Raw genomic sequence first — 22,689 nt, 5'->3', positions numbered from 1 at the left:
GTAAATTCAATATAGAAACCATAATAAACACAGACACACACACACATACAGACTTTCTCTATCTCTCTCGCTCACATACACTTCCTCCATCTGTCTCTCTATTTCGTTGACTCTCTATCCCTACCCACCCCTCACTCCTTCTCTCCATCTCTTACTGCGAATGTATTAAATTCTTTACTGATGTCCCTGTTCATTTCTTTCTATTTCGTCACTGAACACGTTAAACAACATATTTTACGGCAGAGTCTGCAGATAGATTAAGGGACAGAAAAAAAGGGAAACGACTTATTGCAGAAAGCGATATTGAAGGGAGCATGAAGAAAAATGAACAGTAAATGGAGAACAAAGGGTAGTAGCTCAGTCTGCCGGAGAGCAGACGGTTCAGGATGCAGTAGGTTTCAAGCCGAAAATAAAGTGAAGGTTGAATTGGAATTCACATAAAATACAGAGGAGAGACAGAGAACGGCAGCAGTGCAGAGACAATCAACAAACAGGAGAGATTCCAAGGCATAATAGGTGTGTTCTATTGTCTACCTACATGTCGCCGCTATGGTGTAAAGAGGGGTGGTTCATTCTGTACCCACAAGTCTCCGGTGCGATGTGAGAGTGGGGAGCGGGTTCATTTTGTAGAAATCAGTCCCTGGTACAGACTGATAGTGTGGGCTTCTGTAGTTGTCACTCTCGGGTTCAGTGTGAGAGTGTGGGTTTCATTCTGTATCTGTCAGTCTCTGTTACAGTGTGAGAGTGTGGGTTTCATTCTGTACCTGTCGGTCTCTGCTACAGTGTGAGAGTGTGGGTTTCATTCTGTATCTGTCAGTCTCTGTTACAGTGTGAGAGTGTGGGTTTCATTCTGTATCGGTCAGTCTCTGCTACAGTGTGAGAGTGTGGGTTTCATTCTGTATCTGTCAGTCTCTGCTACAGCGTGAGAGTGTGGGGTTCATTCTGTATCTGACAGTCTCTGTTACAGTGTGAGAGTGTGGGTTTCATTCTGTATCTGTCAGTGTTACAGTGTGAGAGTGTGGGTTTCATTCTGTATCTGTCGGTCTCTGTTACAGTGTGAGAGTGTGGGTTTCATTCTGTATCTGTCAGTCTCTGTTACAGTGTGAGAGTGTGGGTTTCATTCTGTATCTGTCAGTCTCTGTTACAGTGTGAGAGTGTGGGTTTCATTCTGTATCTGTCAGTCTCTGTTACAGTGTGAGAGTGTGGGTTTCATTCTGTATCTGTCAGTCTCTGTTACAGTGTGAGAGTGTGGGTTTCATTCTGTATCTGTCAGTCTCTGTTACAGTGTGAGAGTGTGGGTTTCATTCTGTATCTGTCAGTCTCTGTTACAGTGTGAGAGTGTTGGTTTCATTCTGTATCTGACAGTCTCTGTTACAGTGTGAGAGTGTGGGCTTCATTCTGTATCTCTCAGTGTTACAGTGTGAGAGTGTGGGTTTCATTCTGTATCTGTCGGTCTCTGTTACAGTGTGAGAGTGTGGGTTTCATTCTGTATCTGTCAGTCTCTGTTACAGTGTGAGAGTGTGGGTTTCATTCTGTATCTGTCAGTCTCTGTTACAGTGTGAGAGTGTGGGTTTCATTCTGTATCGGTCAGTCTCTGCTACAGTGTGAGAGTGTGGGTTTCATTCTGTATCTGTCAGTCTCTGCTACAGCGTGAGAGTGTGGGGTTCATTCTGTATCTGACAGTCTCTGTTACAGTGTGAGAATGTGGGTTTCATTCTGTATCTGTCAGTGTTACAGTGTGAGAGTGTGGGTTTCATTCTGTATCTGTCGGTCTCTGTTACAGTGTGAGAGTGTGGGTTTCATTCTGTATCTGTCAGTCTCTGTTACAGTGTGAGAGTGTGGGTTTCATTCTGTATCTGTCAGTCTCTGTTACAGTGTGAGAGTGTGGGTTTCATTCTGTATCTGTCAGTCTCTGTTACAGTGTGAGAGTGTGGGTTTCATTCTGTATCTGTCAGTCTCTGTTACAGTGTGAGAGTGTGGGTTTCATTCTGTATCTGTCAGTCTCTGTTACAGTGTGAGAGTGTTGGTTTCATTCTGTATCTGACAGTCTCTGTTACAGTGTGAGAGTGTGGGTTTCATTCTGTATCTGTCAGTGTTACAGTGTGAGAGTGTGGGTTTCATTCTGTATCTGTCGGTCTCTGTTACAGTGTGAGAGTGTGGGTTTCATTCTGTATCTGTCAGTCTCTGTTACAGTGTGAGAGTGTGGGTTTCATTCTGTATCTGTCAGTCTCTGTTACAGTGTGAGAGTGTAGGTTTCATTCTGTATCTGTCAGTCTCTGTTACAGTGAGAGAGTGTGGGTTTCATTCTGTATCTGTCAGTCTGTTACCGTGTGAGAGTGTGGGTTTCATTCTGTATCTGTCAGTCTCTGTTACAGTGTGAGAGTGTGGGTTTCATTCTGTATCTGTCAGTCTCTGTTACAGTGTGAGAGTGTGGGTTTCATTCTTTATCAGTCAGTGTCTGTTACAGTGTGAGAGTGTGGGTTTCATTCTTTATCTGTCAGTGATAAAGTGTGAGAGTGTGGGTTTCATTCTGTATCTGTCGGTCTCTGTTACAGTGTGAGAGTGTGGGTTTCATTCTGTATCTGTCAGTCTCTGTTACAGTGTGACAGTGTGGGTTTCATTCTGTATCTGTCAGTCTCTGTTACAGTGTGAGAGTGTGGGTTTCATTCTGTATCTGTCAGTCTCTGTTACCGTGTGAGAGTGTGGGTTTCATTCTGTATCAGTCAGTTTCTGTTACAGTGTGAGAGTGTGAGTTTCATTCTTTATCAGTCAGTCTCTGTTACAGTGTGAGAGTGTGGGTTTCATTCTTTATCTGTCAGTCTCTGTTGCCGTGTGAGAGTGTGGGTTTCATTCTGTATCTGTCAGTCTCTGTTACCGTGTGAGAGTGTGGGTTTCATTCTGTATCTGTCAGTCTCTGTTACAGTGTGAGAGTATGGGTTTCATTCTTTATCAGTCAGTTTATGTTACAGTGTGAGAGTGTGGGTATCATTCTGTATCTGTCAGTCTCCGTTACAGTGTGAGAGTATGGGTTTCATTCTTTATCAGTCAGTCTCTGTTACAGTGTGAGAGTGTGGGTTTCATTCTGCATCTGTCAGTCTCTGTTACAGTGTGAGAGTGTGGGTTTCATTCTGTATCTGTCAGTCTCTGTTACAGTGTGAGAGTGTGGGTTTCATTCTGTATCTGTCAGTCTCTGTTACGGTGTGAGAGTGTGGGTTTCATTCTGTATCTGTCAGTCTCTGTTACAGTGTGAGAGTGTGGGTTTCATTCTGTATCTGTCAGTCTCTGTTACAGTGTGAGAGTGTTGGTTTCATTCTGTATCTGACAGTCTCTGTTACAGTGTGAGAGTGTGGGTTTCATTCTGTATCTGTCAGTGTTACAGTGTGAGAGTGTGGGTTTCATTCTGTATCTGTCGGTCTCTGTTACAGTGTGAGAGTGTGGGTTTCATTCTGTATCTGTCAGTCTCTGTTACAGTGTGAGAGTGTGGGTTTCATTCTGTATCTGTCAGTCTCTGTTACAGTGTGAGAGTGTAGGTTTCATTCTGTATCTGTCAGTCTCTGTTACAGTGAGAGAGTGTGGGTTTCATTCTGTATCTGTCAGTCTGTTACCGTGTGAGAGTGTGGGTTTCATTCTGTATCTGTCAGTCTCAGTTACAGTGTGAGAGTGTGGGTTTCATTCTGTATCTGTCAGTCTCTGTTACAGTGTGAGAGTGTGGGTTTCATTCTTTATCAGTCAGTGTCTGTTACAGTGTGAGAGTGTGGGTTTCATTCTTTATCTGTCAGTGATACAGTGTGAGAGTGTGGGTTTCATTCTGTATCTGTCGGTCTCTGTTACAGTGTGAGTGTGGGTTTCATTCTGTATCTGTCAGTCTCTGTTACAGTGTGAGAGTGTGGGTTTCATTCTGTATCTGTCAGTCTCTGTTACAGTGTGAGAGTGTGGGTTTCATTCTGTATCTGTCAGTCTCTGTTACCGTGTGTGAGTGTGGGTTTCATTCTGTATCAGTCAGTTTCTGTTACAGTGTGAGAGTGTGAGTTTCATTCTTTATCAGTCAGTCTCTGTTACAGTGTGAGAGTGTGGGTTTCATTCTTTATCTGTCAGTCTCTGTTGCCGTGTGAGAGTGTGGGTTTCATTCTGTATCTGTCAGTCTCTGTTACCGTGTGAGAGTGTGGGTTTCATTCTGTATCTGTCAGTCTCTGTTACAGTGTGAGAGTATGGGTTTCATTCTTTATCAGTCAGTTTATGTTACAGTGTGAGAGTGTGGGTATCATTCTGTATCTGTCAGTCTCTGTTACAGTGTGAGAGTATGGGTTTCATTCTTTATCAGTCAGTCTCTGTTACAGTGTGAGAGTGTGGGTTTCATTCTGCATCTGTCAGTCTCTGTTACAGTGTGAGAGTGTGGGTTTCATTCTGTATCTGTCAGTCTCTGTTACAGTGTGAGAGTGTGGGTTTCATTCTGTATCTGTCAGTCTCTGTTACAGTGTGAGAGTGTTGGTTTCATTCTGTATCTGACAGTCTCTGTTACAGTGTGAGAGTGTGGGTTTCATTCTGTATCTGTCAGTGTTACAGTGTGAGAGTGTGGGTTTCATTCTGTATCTGTCGGTCTCTGTTACAGTGTGAGAGTGTGGGTTTCATTCTGTATCTGTCAGTCTCTGTTACAGTGTGAGAGTGTGGGTTTCATTCTGTATCTGTCGGTCTCTGTTACAGTGTGAGAGTGTGGGTTGCATTCTGTATCTGTCGGTCTCTGTTACAGTGTGAGAGTGTGGGTTTCATTCTGTATCTGTCAGTCTCTGTTACAGTGAGAGAGTGTGGGTTTCATTCTGTATCTGTCAGTCTGTTACCGTGTGAGAGTGTGGGTTTCATTCTGTATCTGTCAGTCTCTGTTACAGTGTGAGAGTGTGGGTTTCATTCTGTATCTGTCAGTCTCTGTTACAGTGTGAGAGTGTGGGTTTCATTCTTTATCTGTCAGTGATACAGTGTGAGAGTGTGGGTTTCATTCTGTATCTGTCGGTCTCTGTTACAGTGTGAGAGTGTGGGTTTCATTCTGTATCTGTCAGTCTCTGTTACAGTGTGAGAGTGTGGGTTTCATTCTGTATCTGTCAGTCTCTGTTACAGTGTGAGAGTGTGGTTTTCATTCTGTATCTGTCAGTCTCTGTTACCGTGTGAGAGTGTGGGTTTCATTCTGTATCAGTCAGTTTCTGTTACAGTGTGAGAGTGTGTGTTTCATTCTTTATCAGTCAGTCTCTGTTACAGTGTGAGAGTGTGGGTTTCATTCTGTATCTGTCAGTCTCTGTTGCCGTGTGAGAGTGTGGGTTTCATTCTGTATCTGTCAGTCTCTGTTACTGTGTGAGAGTGTGGGTTTCATTCTGTATCTGTCAGTCTCTGTTACAGTGTGAGAGTGTGGGTTTCATTCTGTATCTGTCAGTCTCTGTTACAGTGAGAGAGTGTGGGTTTCATTCTGTATCTGTCAGTCTGTTACCGTGTGAGAGTGTGGGTTTCATTCTGTATCTGTCAGTCTCTGTTACAGTGTGAGAGTGTGGGTTTCATTCTGTATCTGTCAGTCTCTGTTACAGTGTGAGAGTGTGGGTTTCATTCTTTATCTGTCAGTGATACAGTGTGAGAGTGTGGGTTTCATTCTGTATCTGTCGGTCTCTGTTACAGTGTGAGAGTGTGGGTTTCATTCTGTATCTGTCAGTCTCTGTTACAGTGTGAGAGTGTGGGTTTCATTCTGTATCTGTCAGTCTCTGTTACAGTGTGAGAGTGTGGTTTTCATTCTGTATCTGTCAGTCTCTGTTACCGTGTGAGAGTGTGGGTTTCATTCTGTATCAGTCAGTTTCTGTTACAGTGTGAGAGTGTGTGTTTCATTCTTTATCAGTCAGTCTCTGTTACAGTGTGAGAGTGTGGGTTTCATTCTGTATCTGTCAGTCTCTGTTGCCGTGTGAGAGTGTGGGTTTCATTCTGTATCTGTCAGTCTCTGTTACTGTGTGAGAGTGTGGGTTTCATTCTGTATCTGTCAGTCTCTGTTACAGTGTGAGAGTGTGGGTTTCATTCTGTACCTGTCGGTCTCTGCTACAGTGTGAGAGTGTGGGTTTCATTCTGTATCTGTCAGTCTCTGTTACAGTGTGAGAGTGTGGGTTTCATTCTGTATCGGTCAGTCTCTGCTACAGTGTGAGAGTGTGGGTTTCATTCTGTATCTGTCAGTCTCTGCTACAGCGTGAGAGTGTGGGGTTCATTCTGTACCTGACAGTCTCTGTTACAGTGTGAGAGTGTGGGTTTCATTCTGTATCTGTCAGTGTTACAGTGTGAGAGTGTGGGTTTCATTCTGTATCTGTCGGTCTCTGTTACAGTGTGAGAGTGTGGGTTGCATTCTGTATCTGTCAGTCTCTGTTACAGTGTGAGAGTGTGGGTTTCATTCTGTATCTGTCAGTCTCTGTTACAGTGTGAAAGTGTGGGTTTCATTCTGTATCTGTCAGTCTCTGTTACAGTGTGAGAGTGTGGGTTTCATTCTGTATCTGTCAGTCTCTGTTACAGTGTGAGAGTGTGGGTTTCATTCTGTATCTGTCAGTCTCTGTTACAGTGTGAGAGTGTGGGTTTCATTCTGTATCTGTCAGTCTCTGTTACAGTGTGAGAGTGTGGGCTTCATTCTGTATCTCTCAGTGTTACAGTGTGAGAGTGTGGGTTTCATTCTGTAACTGTCGGTCTCTGTTACAGTGTGAGAGTGTGGGTTTCATTCTGTATCTGTCAGTCTCTGTTACAGTGTGAGAGTGTGGGTTTCATTCTGTATCTGTCAGTCTCTGTTACAGTGTGAGAGTGTGGGTTTCATTCTGTATCGGTCAGTCTCTGCTACAGTGTGAGAGTGTGGGTTTCATTCTGTATCTGTCAGTCTCTGCTACAGCGTGAGAGTGTGGGGTTCATTCTGTATCTGACAGTCTCTGTTACAGTGTGAGAATGTGGGTTTCATTCTGTATCTGTCAGTGTTACAGTGTGAGAGTGTGGGTTTCATTCTGTATCTGTCGGTCTCTGTTACAGTGTGAGAGTGTGGGTTTCATTCTGTATCTGTCAGTCTCTGTTACAGTGTGAGAGTGTGGGTTTCATTCTGTATCTGTCAGTCTCTGTTACAGTGTGAGAGTGTGGGTTTCATTCTGTATCTGTCAGTCTCTGTTACAGTGTGAGAGTGTGGGTTTCATTCTGTATCTGTCAGTCTCTGTTACAGTGTGAGAGTGTGGGTTTCATTCTGTATCTGTCAGTCTCTGTTACAGTGTGAGAGTGTAGGTTTCATTCTGTATCTGTCAGTCTCTGTTACAGAGAGAGAGTGTGGGTTTCATTCTGTATCTGTCAGTCTGTTACCGTGTGAGAGTGTGGGTTTCATTCTGTATCTGTCGGTCTCTGTTACAGTGTGAGAGTGTGGGTTGCATTCTGTATCTGTCAGTCTCTGTTACAGTGTGAGAGTGTGGGTTTCATTCTGTATCTGTCAGTCTCTGTTACAGTGTGAGAGTGTGGGTTTCATTCTGTATCTGTCAGTCTCTGTTACAGTGTGAGAGTGTGGGTTTCATTCTGTATCTGTCAGTCTCTGTTACAGTGTGAGAGTGTGGGTTTCATTCTGTATCTGTCAGTCTCTGTTACAGTGTGAGAGTGTGGGTTTCATTCTGTATCTGTCAGTCTCTGTTACAGTGTGAGAGTGTTGGTTTCATTCTGTATCTGACAGTCTCTGTTACAGTGTGAGAGTGTGGGCTTCATTCTGTATCTCTCAGTGTTACAGTGTGAGAGTGTGGGTTTCATTCTGTATCTGTCGGTCTCTGTTACAGTGTGAGAGTGTGGGTTTCATTCTGTATCTGTCAGTCTCTGTTACAGTGTGAGAGTGTGGGTTTCATTCTGTATCTGTCAGTCTCTGTTACAGTGTGAGAGTGTGGGTTTCATTCTGTATCGGTCAGTCTCTGCTACAGTGTGAGAGTGTGGGTTTCATTCTGTATCTGTCAGTCTCTGCTACAGCGTGAGAGTGTGGGGTTCATTCTGTATCTGACAGTCTCTGTTACAGTGTGAGAATGTGGGTTTCATTCTGTATCTGTCAGTGTTACAGTGTGAGAGTGTGGGTTTCATTCTGTATCTGTCGGTCTCTGTTACAGTGTGAGAGTGTGGGTTTCATTCTGTATCTGTCAGTCTCTGTTACAGTGTGAGAGTGTGGGTTTCATTCTGTATCTGTCAGTCTCTGTTACAGTGTGAGAGTGTGGGTTTCATTCTGTATCTGTCAGTCTCTGTTACAGTGTGAGAGTGTGGGTTTCATTCTGTATCTGTCAGTCTCTGTTACAGTGTGAGAGTGTTGGTTTCATTCTGTATCTGACAGTCTCTGTTACAGTGTGAGAGTGTGGGTTTCATTCTGTATCTGTCAGTGTTACAGTGTGAGAGTGTGGGTTTCATTCTGTATCTGTCGGTCTCTGTTACAGTGTGAGAGTGTGGGTTTCATTCTGTATCTGTCAGTCTCTGTTACAGTGTGAGAGTGTAGGTTTCATTCTGTATCTGTCAGTCTCTGTTACAGTGAGAGAGTGTGGGTTTCATTCTGTATCTGTCAGTCTGTTACCGTGTGAGAGTGTGGGTTTCATTCTGTATCTGTCAGTCTCTGTTACAGTGTGAGAGTGTGGGTTTCATTCTGTATCTGTCAGTCTGTGTTACAGTGTGAGAGTGTGGGTTTCATTCTTTATCAGTCAGTGTCTGTTACAGTGTGAGAGTGTGGGTTTCATTCTTTATCTGTCAGTGATACAGTGTGAGAGTGTGGGTTTCATTCTGTATCTGTCGGTCTCTGTTACAGTGTGAGAGTGTGGGTTTCATTCTGTATCTGTCAGTCTCTGTTACAGTGTGAGAGTGTGGGTTTCATTCTGTATCTGTCAGTCTCTGTTACAGTGTGAGAGTGTGGGTTTCATTCTGTATCTGTCAGTCCTGTTACCGTGTGAGAATGTGGGTTTCATTCTGTATCAGTCAGTTTCTGTTACAGTGTGAGAGTGTGAGTTTCATTCTTTATCAGTCAGTCTCTGTTACAGTGTGAGAGTGTGGGTTTCATTCTGTATCGGTCAGTCTCTGCTACAGTGTGAGAGTGTGGGTTTCATTCTGTATCTGTCAGTCTCTGCTACAGCGTGAGAGTGTGGGGTTCATTCTGTATCTGACAGTCTCTGTTACAGTGTGAGAATGTGGGTTTCATTCTGTATCTGTCAGTGTTACAGTGTGAGAGTGTGGGTTTCATTCTGTATCTGTCGGTCTCTGTTACAGTGTGAGAGTGTGGGTTTCATTCTGTATCTGTCAGTCTCTGTTACAGTGTGAGAGTGTGGGTTTCATTCTGTATCTGTCAGTCTCTGTTACAGTGTGAGAGTGTGGGTTTCATTCTGTATCTGTCAGTCTCTGTTACAGTGTGAGAGTGTGGGTTTCATTCTGTATCTGTCAGTCTCTGTTACAGTGTGAGAGTGTGGGTTTCATTCTGTATCTGTCAGTCTCTGTTACAGTGTGAGAGTGTTGGTTTCATTCTGTATCTGACAGTCTCTGTTACAGTGTGAGAGTGTGGGTTTCATTCTGTATCTGTCAGTGTTACAGCGTGAGAGTGTGGGTTTCATTCTGTATCTGTCGGTCTCTGTTACAGTGTGAGAGTGTGGGTTTCATTCTGTATCTGTCAGTCTCTGTTACAGTGTGAGAGTGTGGGTTTCATTCTGTATCTGTCAGTCTCTGTTACAGTGTGAGAGTGTAGGTTTCATTCTGTATCTGTCAGTCTCTGTTACAGAGAGAGAGTGTGGGTTTCATTCTGTATCTGTCAGTCTGTTACCGTGTGAGAGTGTGGGTTTCATTCTGTATCTGTCGGTCTCTGTTACAGTGTGAGAGTGTGGGTTGCATTCTGTATCTGTCAGTCTCTGTTACAGTGTGAGAGTGTGGGTTTCATTCTGTATCTGTCAGTCTCTGTTACAGTGTGAGAGTGTGGGTTTCATTCTGTATCTGTCAGTCTCTGTTACAGTGTGAGAGTGTGGGTTTCATTCTGTATCTGTCAGTCTCTGTTACAGTGTGAGAGTGTGGGTTTCATTCTGTATCTGTCAGTCTCTGTTACAGTGTGAGAGTGTGGGTTTCATTCTGTATCTGTCAGTCTCTGTTACAGTGTGAGAGTGTTGGTTTCATTCTGTATCTGACAGGCTCTGTTACAGTGTGAGAGTGTGGGCTTCATTCTGTATCTCTCAGTGTTACAGTGTGAGAGTGTGGGTTTCATTCTGTATCTGTCGGTCTCTGTTACAGTGTGAGAGTGTGGGTTTCATTCTGTATCTGTCAGTCTCTGTTACAGTGTGAGAGTGTGGGTTTCATTCTGTATCTGTCAGTCTCTGTTACAGTGTGAGAGTGTGGGTTTCATTCTGTATCGGTCAGTCTCTGCTACAGTGTGAGAGTGTGGGTTTCATTCTGTATCTGTCAGTCTCTGCTACAGCGTGAGAGTGTGGGGTTCATTCTGTATCTGACAGTCTCTGTTACAGTGTGAGAATGTGGGTTTCATTCTGTATCTGTCAGTGTTACAGTGTGAGAGTGTGGGTTTCATTCTGTATCTGTCGGTCTCTGTTACAGTGTGAGAGTGTGGGTTTCATTCTGTATCTGTCAGTCTCTGTTACAGTGTGAGAGTGTGGGTTTCATTCTGTATCTGTCAGTCTCTGTTACAGTGTGAGAGTGTGGGTTTCATTCTGTATCTGTCAGTCTCTGTTACAGTGTGAGAGTGTGGGTTTCATTCTGTATCTGTCAGTCTCTGTTACAGTGTGAGAGTGTTGGTTTCATTCTGTATCTGACAGTCTCTGTTACAGTGTGAGAGTGTGGGTTTCATTCTGTATCTGTCAGTGTTACAGTGTGAGAGTGTGGGTTTCATTCTGTATCTGTCGGTCTCTGTTACAGTGTGAGAGTGTGGGTTTCATTCTGTATCTGTCAGTCTCTGTTACAGTGTGAGAGTGTGGGTTTCATTCTGTATCTGTCAGTCTCTGTTACAGTGTGAGAGTGTAGGTTTCATTCTGTATCTGTCAGTCTCTGTTACAGTGAGAGAGTGTGGGTTTCATTCTGTATCTGTCAGTCTGTTACCGTGTGAGAGTGTGGGTTTCATTCTGTATCTGTCAGTCTCTGTTACAGTGTGAGAGTGTGGGTTTCATTCTGTATCTGTCAGTCTGTGTTACAGTGTGAGAGTGTGGGTTTCATTCTTTATCAGTCAGTGTCTGTTACAGTGTGAGAGTGTGGGTTTCATTCTTTATCTGTCAGTGATACAGTGTGAGAGTGTGGGTTTCATTCTGTATCTGTCGGTCTCTGTTACAGTGTGAGAGTGTGGGTTTCATTCTGTATCTGTCAGTCTCTGTTACAGTGTGAGAGTGTGGGTTTCATTCTGTATCTGTCAGTCTCTGTTACAGTGTGAGAGTGTGGGTTTCATTCTGTATCTGTCAGTCTCTGTTACCGTGTGAGAATGTGGGTTTCATTCTGTATCAGTCAGTTTCTGTTACAGTGTGAGAGTGTGAGTTTCATTCTTTATCAGTCAGTCTCTGTTACAGTGTGAGAGTGTGGGTTTCATTCTTTATCTGTCAGCCTCTGTTGCCGTGTGAGAGTGTGGGTTTCATTCTGTATCTGTCAGTCTCTGTTACCGTGTGAGAGTGTGGGTTTCATTCTGTATCTGTCAGTCTCTGTTACAGTGTGAGAGTATGGGTTTCATTCTTTATCAGTCAGTTTATGTTACAGTGTGAGAGTATGGGTTTCATTCTTTATCAGTCAGTCTCTGTTACAGTGTGAGAGTGTGAGTTTCATTCTGCATCTGTCAGTCTCTGTTACAGTGTGAGAGTGTGGGTTTCATTCTGTATCTGTCAGTCTCTGTTACAGTGTGAGAGTGTGGGTTTCATTCTGTATCTGTCAGTCTCTGTTACAGTGTGAGAGTGTTGGTTTCATTCTGTATCTGACAGTCTCTGTTACAGTGTGAGAGTGTGGGTTTCATTCTGTATCTGTCAGTGTTACAGTGTGAGAGTGTGGGTTTCATTCTGTATCTGTCGGTCTCTGTTACAGTGTGAGAGTGTGGGTTTCATTCTGTATCTGTCAGTCTCTGTTACAGTGTGAGAGTGTGGGTTTCATTCTGTATCTGTCGGTCTCTGTTACAGTTTGAGAGTGTGGGTTTCATTCTGTATCTGTCGGTCTCTGTTACAGTGTGAGAGTGTGGGTTTCATTCTGTATCTGTCAGTCTCTGTTACTGTGAGAGAGTGTGGGTTTCATTCTGTATCTGTCAGTCTGTTACCGTGTGAGAGTGTGGGTTTCATTCTGTATCTGTCAGTCTCTGTTACAGTGTGAGAGTGTGGGTTTCATTCTGTATCTGTCAGTCTCTGTTACAGTGTGAGAGTGTGGGTTTCATTCTGTATCTGTCAGTCTCTGTTACAGTGTGAGAGTGTGGGTTTCATTCTGTATCTGTCAGTCTCTGTTACAGTGTGAGAGTGTTGGTTTCATTCTGTATCTGACAGTCTCTGTTACAGTGTGAGAGTGTGGGTTTCATTCTGTATCTGTCAGTGTTACAGCGTGAGAGTGTGGGTTTCATTCTGTATCTGTCGGTCTCTGTTACAGTGTGAGAGTGTGGGTTTCATTCTGTATCTGTCAGTCTCTGTTACAGTGTGAGAGTGTGGGTTTCATTCTGTATCTGTCAGTCTCTGTTACAGTGTGAGAGTGTAGGTTTCATTCTGTATCTGTCAGTCTCTGTTACAGAGAGAGAGTGTGGGTTTCATTCTGTATCTGTCAGTCTGTTACCGTGTGAGAGTGTGGGTTTCATTCTGTATCTGTCGGTCTCTGTTACAGTGTGAGAGTGTGGGTTGCATTCTGTATCTGTCAGTCTCTGTTACAGTGTGAGAGTGTGGGTTTCATTCTGTATCTGTCAGTCTCTGTTACAGTGTGAGAGTGTGGGTTTCATTCTGTATCTGTCAGTCTCTGTTACAGTGTGAGAGTGTGGGTTTCATTCTGTATCTGTCAGTCTCTGTTACAGTGTGAGAGTGTGGGTTTCATTCTGTATCTGTCAGTCTCTGTTACAGTGTGAGAGTGTGGGTTTCATTCTGTATCTGTCAGTCTCTGTTACAGTGTGAGAGTGTTGGTTTCATTCTGTATCTGACAGGCTCTGTTACAGTGTGAGAGTGTGGGCTTCATTCTGTATCTCTCAGTGTTACAGTGTGAGAGTGTGGGTTTCATTCTGTATCTGTCGGTCTCTGTTACAGTGTGAGAGTGTGGGTTTCATTCTGTATCTGTCAGTCTCTGTTACAGTGTGAGAGTGTGGGTTTCATTCTGTATCTGTCAGTCTCTGTTACAGTGTGAGAGTGTGGGTTTCATTCTGTATCGGTCAGTCTCTGCTACAGTGTGAGAGTGTGGGTTTCATTCTGTATCTGTCAGTCTCTGCTACAGCGTGAGAGTGTGGGGTTCATTCTGTATCTGACAGTCTCTGTTACAGTGTGAGAATGTGGGTTTCATTCTGTATCTGTCAGTGTTACAGTGTGAGAGTGTGGGTTTCATTCTGTATCTGTCGGTCTCTGTTACAGTGTGAGAGTGTGGGTTTCATTCTGTATCTGTCAGTCTCTGTTACAGTGTGAGAGTGTGGGTTTCATTCTGTATCTGTCAGTCTCTGTTACAGTGTGAGAGTGTGGGTTTCATTCTGTATCTGTCAGTCTCTGTTACAGTGTGAGAGTGTGGGTTTCATTCTGTATCTGTCAGTCTCTGTTACAGTGTGAGAGTGTTGGTTTCATTCTGTATCTGACAGTCTCTGTTACAGTGTGAGAGTGTGGGTTTCATTCTGTATCTGTCAGTGTTACAGTGTGAGAGTGTGGGTTTCATTCTGTATCTGTCGGTCTCTGTTACAGTGTGAGAGTGTGGGTTTCATTCTGTATCTGTCAGTCTCTGTTACAGTGTGAGAGTGTGGGTTTCATTCTGTATCTGTCAGTCTCTGTTACAGTGTGAGAGTGTAGGTTTCATTCTGTATCTGTCAGTCTCTGTTACAGTGAGAGAGTGTGGGTTTCATTCTGTATCTGTCAGTCTGTTACCGTGTGAGAGTGTGGGTTTCATTCTGTATCTGTCAGTCTCTGTTACAGTGTGAGAGTGTGGGTTTCATTCTGTATCTGTCAGTCTGTGTTACAGTGTGAGAGTGTGGGTTTCATTCTTTATCAGTCAGTGTCTGTTACAGTGTGAGAGTGTGGGTTTCATTCTTTATCTGTCAGTGATACAGTGTGAGAGTGTGGGTTTCATTCTGTATCTGTCGGTCTCTGTTACAGTGTGAGAGTGTGGGTTTCATTCTGTATCTGTCAGTCTCTGTTACAGTGTGAGAGTGTGGGTTTCATTCTGTATCTGTCAGTCTCTGTTACAGTGTGAGAGTGTGGGTTTCATTCTGTATCTGTCAGTCTCTGTTACCGTGTGAGAATGTGGGTTTCATTCTGTATCAGTCAGTTTCTGTTACAGTGTGAGAGTGTGAGTTTCATTCTTTATCAGTCAGTCTCTGTTACAGTGTGAGAGTGTGGGTTTCATTCTTTATCTGTCAGCCTCTGTTGCCGTGTGAGAGTGTGGGTTTCATTCTGTATCTGTCAGTCTCTGTTACCGTGTGAGAGTGTGGGTTTCATTCTGTATCTGTCAGTCTCTGTTACAGTGTGAGAGTATGGGTTTCATTCTTTATCAGTCAGTTTATGTTACAGTGTGAGAGTATGGGTTTCATTCTTTATCAGTCAGTCTCTGTTACAGTGTGAGAGTGTGAGTTTCATTCTGCATCTGTCAGTCTCTGTTACAGTGTGAGAGTGTGGGTTTCATTCTGTATCTGTCAGTCTCTGTTACAGTGTGAGAGTGTGGGTTTCATTCTGTATCTGTCAGTCTCTGTTACAGTGTGAGAGTGTTGGTTTCATTCTGTATCTGACAGTCTCTGTTACAGTGTGAGAGTGTGGGTTTCATTCTGTATCTGTCAGTGTTACAGTGTGAGAGTGTGGGTTTCATTCTGTATCTGTCGGTCTCTGTTACAGTGTGAGAGTGTGGGTTTCATTCTGTATCTGTCAGTCTCTGTTACAGTGTGAGAGTGTGGGTTTCATTCTGTATCTGTCGGTCTCTGTTACAGTTTGAGAGTGTGGGTTTCATTCTGTATCTGTCGGTCTCTGTTACAGTGTGAGAGTGTGGGTTTCATTCTGTATCTGTCAGTCTCTGTTACTGTGAGAGAGTGTGGGTTTCATTCTGTATCTGTCAGTCTGTTACCGTGTGAGAGTGTGGGTTTCATTCTGTATCTGTCAGTCTCAGTTACAGTGTGAGAGTGTGGGTTTCATTCTGTATCTGTCAGTCTCTGTTACAGTGTGAGAGTGTGGGTTTCATTCTTTATCAGTCAGTGTCTGTTACAGTGTGAGAGTGTGGGTTTCATTCTTTATCTGTCAGTGATACAGTGTGAGAGTGTGGGTTTCATTCTGTATCTGTCGGTCTCTGTTACAGTGTGAGAGTGTGGGTTTCATTCTGTATCTGTCAGTCTCTGTTACAGTGTGAGAGTGTGGGTTTCATTCTGTATCTGTCAGTCTCTGTTACCGTGAGAGAGTGTGGGTTTCATTCTGTATCAGTCAGTTTCTGTTACAGTGTGAGAGTGTGGGTTTCATTCTTTATCAGTCAGTCTCTGTTACAGTGTGAGAGTGTGGGTTTCATTCTGTATCTGTCAGTCTCTGTTGCCGTGTGAGAGTGTGGGTTTCATTCTGTATCTGTCAGTCTCTGTTACCGTGTGAGAGTGTGGGTTTCATTCTGTATCTGTCAGTCTCTGTTACAGTGTGAGAGTGTGGGTTTCATTCTGTACCTGTCGGTCTCTGCTACAGTGTGAGAGTGTGGGTTTCATTCTGTATCTGTCAGTCTCTGTTACAGTGTGAGAGTGTGGGTTTCATTCTGTATCGGTCAGTCTCTGCTACAGTGTGAGAGTGTGGGTTTCATTCTGTATCTGTCAGTCTCTGCTACAGCGTGAGAGTGTGGGGTTCATTCTGTATCTGACAGTCTCTGTTACAGTGTGAGAGTGTGGGTTTCATTCTGTATCTGTCAGTGTTACAGTGTGAGAGTGTGGGTTTCATTTTGTATCTGTCGGTCTCTGTTACAGTGTGAGAGTGTGGGTTTCATTCTGTATCTGTCAGTCTCTGTTACAGTGTGAGAGTGTGGGTTTCATTCTGTATCTGTCAGTCTCTGTTACAGTGTGAGAGTGTGGGTTTCATTCTGTATCTGTCAGTCTCTGTTACAGTGTGAGAGTGTGGGTTTCATTCTGTATCTGTCAGTCTCTGTTACAGTGTGAGAGTGTGGGTTTCATTCTGTATCTGTCAGTCTCTGTTACAGTGTGAGAGTGTGGGTTTCATTCTGTATCTGTCAGTCTCTGTTACAGTGTGAGAGTGTTGGTTTCATTCTGTATCTGACAGTCTCTGTTACAGTGTGAGAGTGTGGGCTTCATTCTGTATCTCTCAGTGTTACAGTGTGAGAGTGTGGGTTTCATTCTGTATCTGTCGGTCTCTGTTACAGTGTGAGAGTGTGGGTTTCATTCTGTATCTGTCAGTCTCTGTTACAGTGTGAGAGTGTGGGTTTCATTCTGTATCTGTCAGTCTCTGTTACAGTGTGAGAGTGTGGGTTTCATTCTGTATCGGTCAGTCTCTGCTACAGTGTGAGAGTGTGGGTTTCATTCTGTATCTGTCAGTCTCTGCTACAGCGTGAAAGTGTGGGGTTCATTCTGTATCTGACAGTCTCTGTTACAGTGTGAGAATGTGGGTTTCATTCTGTATCTGTCAGTGTTACAGTGTGAGAGTGTGGGTTTCATTCTGTATCTGTCGGTGTCTGTTACAGTGTGAGAGTGTGGGTTTCATTCTGTATCTGTCAGTCTCTGTTACAGTGTGAGAGTGTGGGTTTCATTCTGTATCTGTCAGTCTCTGTTACAGTGTGAGAGTGTGGGTTTCATTCTGTATCTGTCAGTCTCTGTTACAGTGTGAGAGTGTGGGTTTCATTCTGTATCTGTCAGTCTCTGTTACAGTGTGAGAGTGTGGGTTTCATTCTGTATCTGTCAGTCTCTGTTACAGTGTGAGAGTGTTGGTTTCATTCTGTATCTGACAGTCTCTGTTACAGTGTGAGAGTGTGGGTTTCATTCTGTATCTGTCAGTGTTACAGTGTGAGAGTGTGGGTTTCATTCTGTATATGTCGGTCTCTGTTACAGTGTGAGAGTGTGGGTTTCATTCTGTATCTGTCAGTCTCTGTTACAGTGTGAGAGTGTGGGTTTCATTCTGTATATGTCGGTCTCTGTTACAGTGTGAGAGTGTGGGTTTCATTCTTTATCTGTCAGTGATACAGTGTGAGAGTGTGGGTTTCATTCTGTATCTGTCGGTCTCTGTTACAGTGTGAGAGTGTGGGTTTCATTCTGTATCTGTCAGTCTCTGTTACAGTGTGAGAGTGTGGGTTTCATTCTGTATCTGTCAGTCTCTGTTACAGTGTGAGAGTGTGGGTTTCATTCTGTATCTGTCAGTCTCTGTTACCGTGTGAGAGTGTGGGTTTCATTCTGTATCAGTCAGTTTATGTTACAGTGTGAGAGTGTGGGTATCATTCTGTATCTGTCAGTCTCTGTTACAGTGTGAGAGTATGGGTTTCATTCTTTATCAGTCAGTCTCTGTTACAGTGTGAGAGTGTGGGTTTCATTCTGCATCTGTCAGTCTCTGTTACAGTGTGAGAGTGTGGGTTTCATTCTGTATCTGTCAGTCTCTGTTACAGTGTGAGAGTGTGGGTTTCATTCTGTATCTGTCAGTCTCTGTTACAGTGTGAGAGTGTGGGTTTCATTCTGTATCTGTCAGTCTCTGTTACAGTGTGAGAGTGTGGGTTTCATTCTGTATCTGTCAGTCTCTGTTACAGTGTGAGAGTGTGGGTTTCATTCTGTATCTGTCAGTCTCTGTTACAGTGTGAGAGTGTGGGTTTCATTCTGTATCTGTCAGTCTCTGTTACAGTGTGAGAGTGTTGGTTTCATTCTGTATCTGACAGTCTCTGTTACAGTGTGAGAGTGTGGGCTTCATTCTGTATCTCTCAGTGTTACAGTGTGAGAGTGTGGGTTTCATTCTGTATCTGTCGGTCTCTGTTACAGTGTGAGAGTGTGGGTTTCATTCTGTATCTGTCAGTCTCTGTTACAGTGTGAGAGTGTGGGTTTCATTCTGTATCTGTCAGTCTCTGTTACAGTGTGAGAGTGTGGGTTTCATTCTGTATCGGTCAGTCTCTGCTACAGTGTGAGAGTGTGGGTTTCATTCTGTATCTGTCAGTCTCTGCTACAGCGTGAGAGTGTGGGGTTCATTCTGTATCTGACAGTCTCTGTTACAGTGTGAGAATGTGGGTTTCATTCTGTATCTGTCAGTGTTACAGTGTGAGAGTGTGGGTTTCATTCTGTATCTGTCGGTCTCTGTTACAGTGTGAGAGTGTGGGTTTCATTCTGTATCTGTCAGTCTCTGTTACAGTGTGAGAGTGTGGGTTTCATTCTGTATCTGTCAGTCTCTGTTACAGTGTGAGAGTGTGGGTTTCATTCTGTATCTGTCAGTCTCTGTTACAGTGTGAGAGTGTGGGTTTCATTCTGTATCTGTCAGTCTCTGTTACAGTGTGAGAGTGTTGGTTTCATTCTGTATCTGACAGTCTCTGTTACAGTGTGAGAGTGTGGGTTTCATTCTGTATCTGTCAGTGTTACAGTGTGAGAGTGTGGGTTTCATTCTGTATCTGTCGGTCTCTGTTACAGTGTGAGAGTGTGGGTTTCATTCTGTATCTGTCAGTCTCTGTTACAGTGTGAGAGTGTGGGTTTCATTCTGTATCTGTCAGTCTCTGTTACAGTGTGAGAGTGTAGGTTTCATTCTGTATCTGTCAGTCTCTGTTACAGTGAGAGAGTGTGGGTTTCATTCTGTATCTGTCAGTCTGTTACCGTGTGAGAGTGTGGGTTTCATTCTGTATCTGTCAGTCTCTGTTACAGTGTGAGAGTGTGGGTTTCATTCTGTATCTGTCAGTCTGTGTTACAGTGTGAGAGTGTGGGTTTCATTCTTTATCAGTCAGTGTCTGTTACAGTGTGAGAGTGTGGGTTTCATTCTTTATCTGTCAGTGATACAGTGTGAGAGTGTGGGTTTCATTCTGTATCTGTCGGTCTCTGTTACAGTGTGAGAGTGTGGGTTTCATTCTGTATCTGTCAGTCTCTGTTACAGTGTGAGAGTGTGGGTTTCATTCTGTATCTGTCAGTCTCTGTTACAGTGTGAGAGTGTGGGTTTCATTCTGTATCTGTCAGTCTCTGTTACCGTGTGAGAATGTGGGTTTCATTCTGTATCAGTCAGTTTCTGTTACAGTGTGAGAGTGTGAGTTTCATTCTTTATCAGTCAGTCTCTGTTACAGTGTGAGAGTGTGGGTTTCATTCTTTATCTGTCAGCCTCTGTTGCCGTGTGAGAGTGTGGGTTTCATTCTGTATCTGTCAGTCTCTGTTACCGTGTGAGAGTGTGGGTTTCATTCTGTATCTGTCAGTCTCTGTTACAGTGTGAGAGTATGGGTTTCATTCTTTATCAGTCAGTTTATGTTACAGTGTGAGAGTATGGGTTTCATTCTTTATCAGTCAGTCTCTGTTACAGTGTGAGAGTGTGAGTTTCATTCTGCATCTGTCAGTCTCTGTTACAGTGTGAGAGTGTGGGTTTCATTCTGTATCTGTCAGTCTCTGTTACAGTGTGAGAGTGTGGGTTTCATTCTGTATCTGTCAGTCTCTGTTACAGTGTGAGAGTGTTGGTTTCATTCTGTATCTGACAGTCTCTGTTACAGTGTGAGAGTGTGGGTTTCATTCTGTATCTGTCAGTGTTACAGTGTGAGAGTGTGGGTTTCATTCTGTATCTGTCGGTCTCTGTTACAGTGTGAGAGTGTGGGTTTCATTCTGTATCTGTCAGTCTCTGTTACAGTGTGAGAGTGTGGGTTTCATTCTGTATCTGTCGGTCTCTGTTACAGTTTGAGAGTGTGGGTTTCATTCTGTATCTGTCGGTCTCTGTTACAGTGTGAGAGTGTGGGTTTCATTCTGTATCTGTCAGTCTCTGTTACTGTGAGAGAGTGTGGGTTTCATTCTGTATCTGTCAGTCTGTTACCGTGTGAGAGTGTGGGTTTCATTCTGTATCTGTCAGTCTCAGTTACAGTGTGAGAGTGTGGGTTTCATTCTGTATCTGTCAGTCTCTGTTACAGTGTGAGAGTGTGGGTTTCATTCTTTATCAGTCAGTGTCTGTTACAGTGTGAGAGTGTGGGTTTCATTCTTTATCTGTCAGTGATACAGTGTGAGAGTGTGGGTTTCATTCTGTATCTGTCGGTCTCTGTTACAGTGTGAGAGTGTGGGTTTCATTCTGTATCTGTCAGTCTCTGTTACAGTGTGAGAGTGTGGGTTTCATTCTGTATCTGTCAGTCTCTGTTACCGTGAGAGAGTGTGGGTTTCATTCTGTATCAGTCAGTTTCTGTTACAGTGTGAGAGTGTGGGTTTCATTCTTTATCAGTCAGTCTCTGTTACAGTGTGAGAGTGTGGGTTTCATTCTGTATCTGTCAGTCTCTGTTGCCGTGTGAGAGTGTGGGTTTCATTCTGTATCTGTCAGTCTCTGTTACCGTGTGAGAGTGTGGGTTTCATTCTGTATCTGTCAGTCTCTGTTACAGTGTGAGAGTGTGGGTTTCATTCTGTACCTGTCGGTCTCTGCTACAGTGTGAGAGTGTGGGTTTCATTCTGTATCTGTCAGTCTCTGTTACAGTGTGAGAGTGTGGGTTTCATTCTGTATCGGTCAGTCTCTGCTACAGTGTGAGAGTGTGGGTTTCATTCTGTATCTGTCAGTCTCTGCTACAGCGTGAGAGTGTGGGGTTCATTCTGTATCTGACAGTCTCTGTTACAGTGTGAGAGTGTGGGTTTCATTCTGTATCTGTCAGTGTTACAGTGTGAGAGTGTGGGTTTCATTTTGTATCTGTCGGTCTCTGTTACAGTGTGAGAGTGTGGGTTTCATTCTGTATCTGTCAGTCTCTGTTACAGTGTGAGAGTGTGGGTTTCATTCTGTATCTGTCAGTCTCTGTTACAGTGTGAGAGTGTGGGTTTCATTCTGTATCTGTCAGTCTCTGTTACAGTGTGAGAGTGTGGGTTTCATTCTGTATCTGTCAGTCTCTGTTACAGTGTGAGAGTGTGGGTTTCATTCTGTATCTGTCAGTCTCTGTTACAGTGTGAGAGTGTGGGTTTCATTCTGTATCTGTCAGTCTCTGTTACAGTGTGAGAGTGTTGGTTTCATTCTGTATCTGACAGTCTCTGTTACAGTGTGAGAGTGTGGGCTTCATTCTGTATCTCTCAGTGTTACAGTGTGAGAGTGTGGGTTTCATTCTGTATCTGTCGGTCTCTGTTACAGTGTGAGAGTGTGGGTTTCATTCTGTATCTGTCAGTCTCTGTTACAGTGTGAGAGTGTGGGTTTCATTCTGTATCTGTCAGTCTCTGTTACAGTGTGAGAGTGTGGGTTTCATTCTGTATCGGTCAGTCTCTGCTACAGTGTGAGAGTGTGGGTTTCATTCTGTATCTGTCAGTCTCTGCTACAGCGTGAGAGTGTGGGGTTCATTCTGTATCTGACAGTCTCTGTTACAGTGTGAGAATGTGGGTTTCATTCTGTATCTGTCAGTGTTACAGTGTGAGAGTGTGGGTTTCATTCTGTATCTGTCGGTGTCTGTTACAGTGTGAGAGTGTGGGTTTCATTCTGTATCTGTCAGTCTCTGTTACAGTGTGAGAGTGTGGGTTTCATTCTGTATCTGTCAGTCTCTGTTACAGTGTGAGAGTGTGGGTTTCATTCTGTATCTGTCAGTCTCTGTTACAGTGTGAGAGTGTGGGTTTCATTCTGTATCTGTCAGTCTCTGTTACAGTGTGAGAGTGTGGGTTTCATTCTGTATCTGTCAGTCTCTGTTACAGTGTGAGAGTGTTGGTTTCATTCTGTATCTGACAGTCTCTGTTACAGTGTGAGAGTGTGGGTTTCATTCTGTATCTGTCAGTGTTACAGTGTGAGAGTGTGGGTTTCATTCTGTATATGTCGGTCTCTGTTACAGTGTGAGAGTGTGGGTTTCATTCTGTATCTGTCAGTCTCTGTTACAGTGTGAGAGTGTGGGTTTCATTCTGTATATGTCGGTCTCTGTTACAGTGTGAGAGTGTGGGTTTCATTCTTTATCTGTCAGTGATACAGTGTGAGAGTGTGGGTTTCATTCTGTATCTGTCGGTCTCTGTTACAGTGTGAGAGTGTGGGTTTCATTCTGTATCTGTCAGTCTCTGTTACAGTGTGAGAGTGTGGGTTTCATTCTGTATCTGTCAGTCTCTGTTACAGTGTGAGAGTGTGGGTTTCATTCTGTATCTGTCAGTCTCTGTTACCGTGTGAGAGTGTGGGTTTCATTCTGTATCAGTCAGTTTATGTTACAGTGTGAGAGTGTGGGTATCATTCTGTATCTGTCAGTCTCTGTTACAGTGTGAGAGTATGGGTTTCATTCTTTATCAGTCAGTCTCTGTTACAGTGTGAGAGTGTGGGTTTCATTCTGCATCTGTCAGTCTCTGTTACAGTGTGAGAGTGTGGGTTTCATTCTGTATCTGTCAGTCTCTGTTACAGTGTGAGAGTGTGGGTTTCATTCTGTATCTGTCAGTCTCTGTTACAGTGTGAGAGTGTTGGTTTCATTCTGTATCTGACAGTCTCTGTTACA

Source organism: Hemitrygon akajei, unplaced genomic scaffold (assembly GCF_048418815.1).
Source record: "Hemitrygon akajei unplaced genomic scaffold, sHemAka1.3 Scf000144, whole genome shotgun sequence".
NCBI classification, from domain to species: Eukaryota; Metazoa; Chordata; class Chondrichthyes; order Myliobatiformes; family Dasyatidae; genus Hemitrygon; species Hemitrygon akajei.
This window is presented reverse-complemented; position numbering follows the sequence as displayed.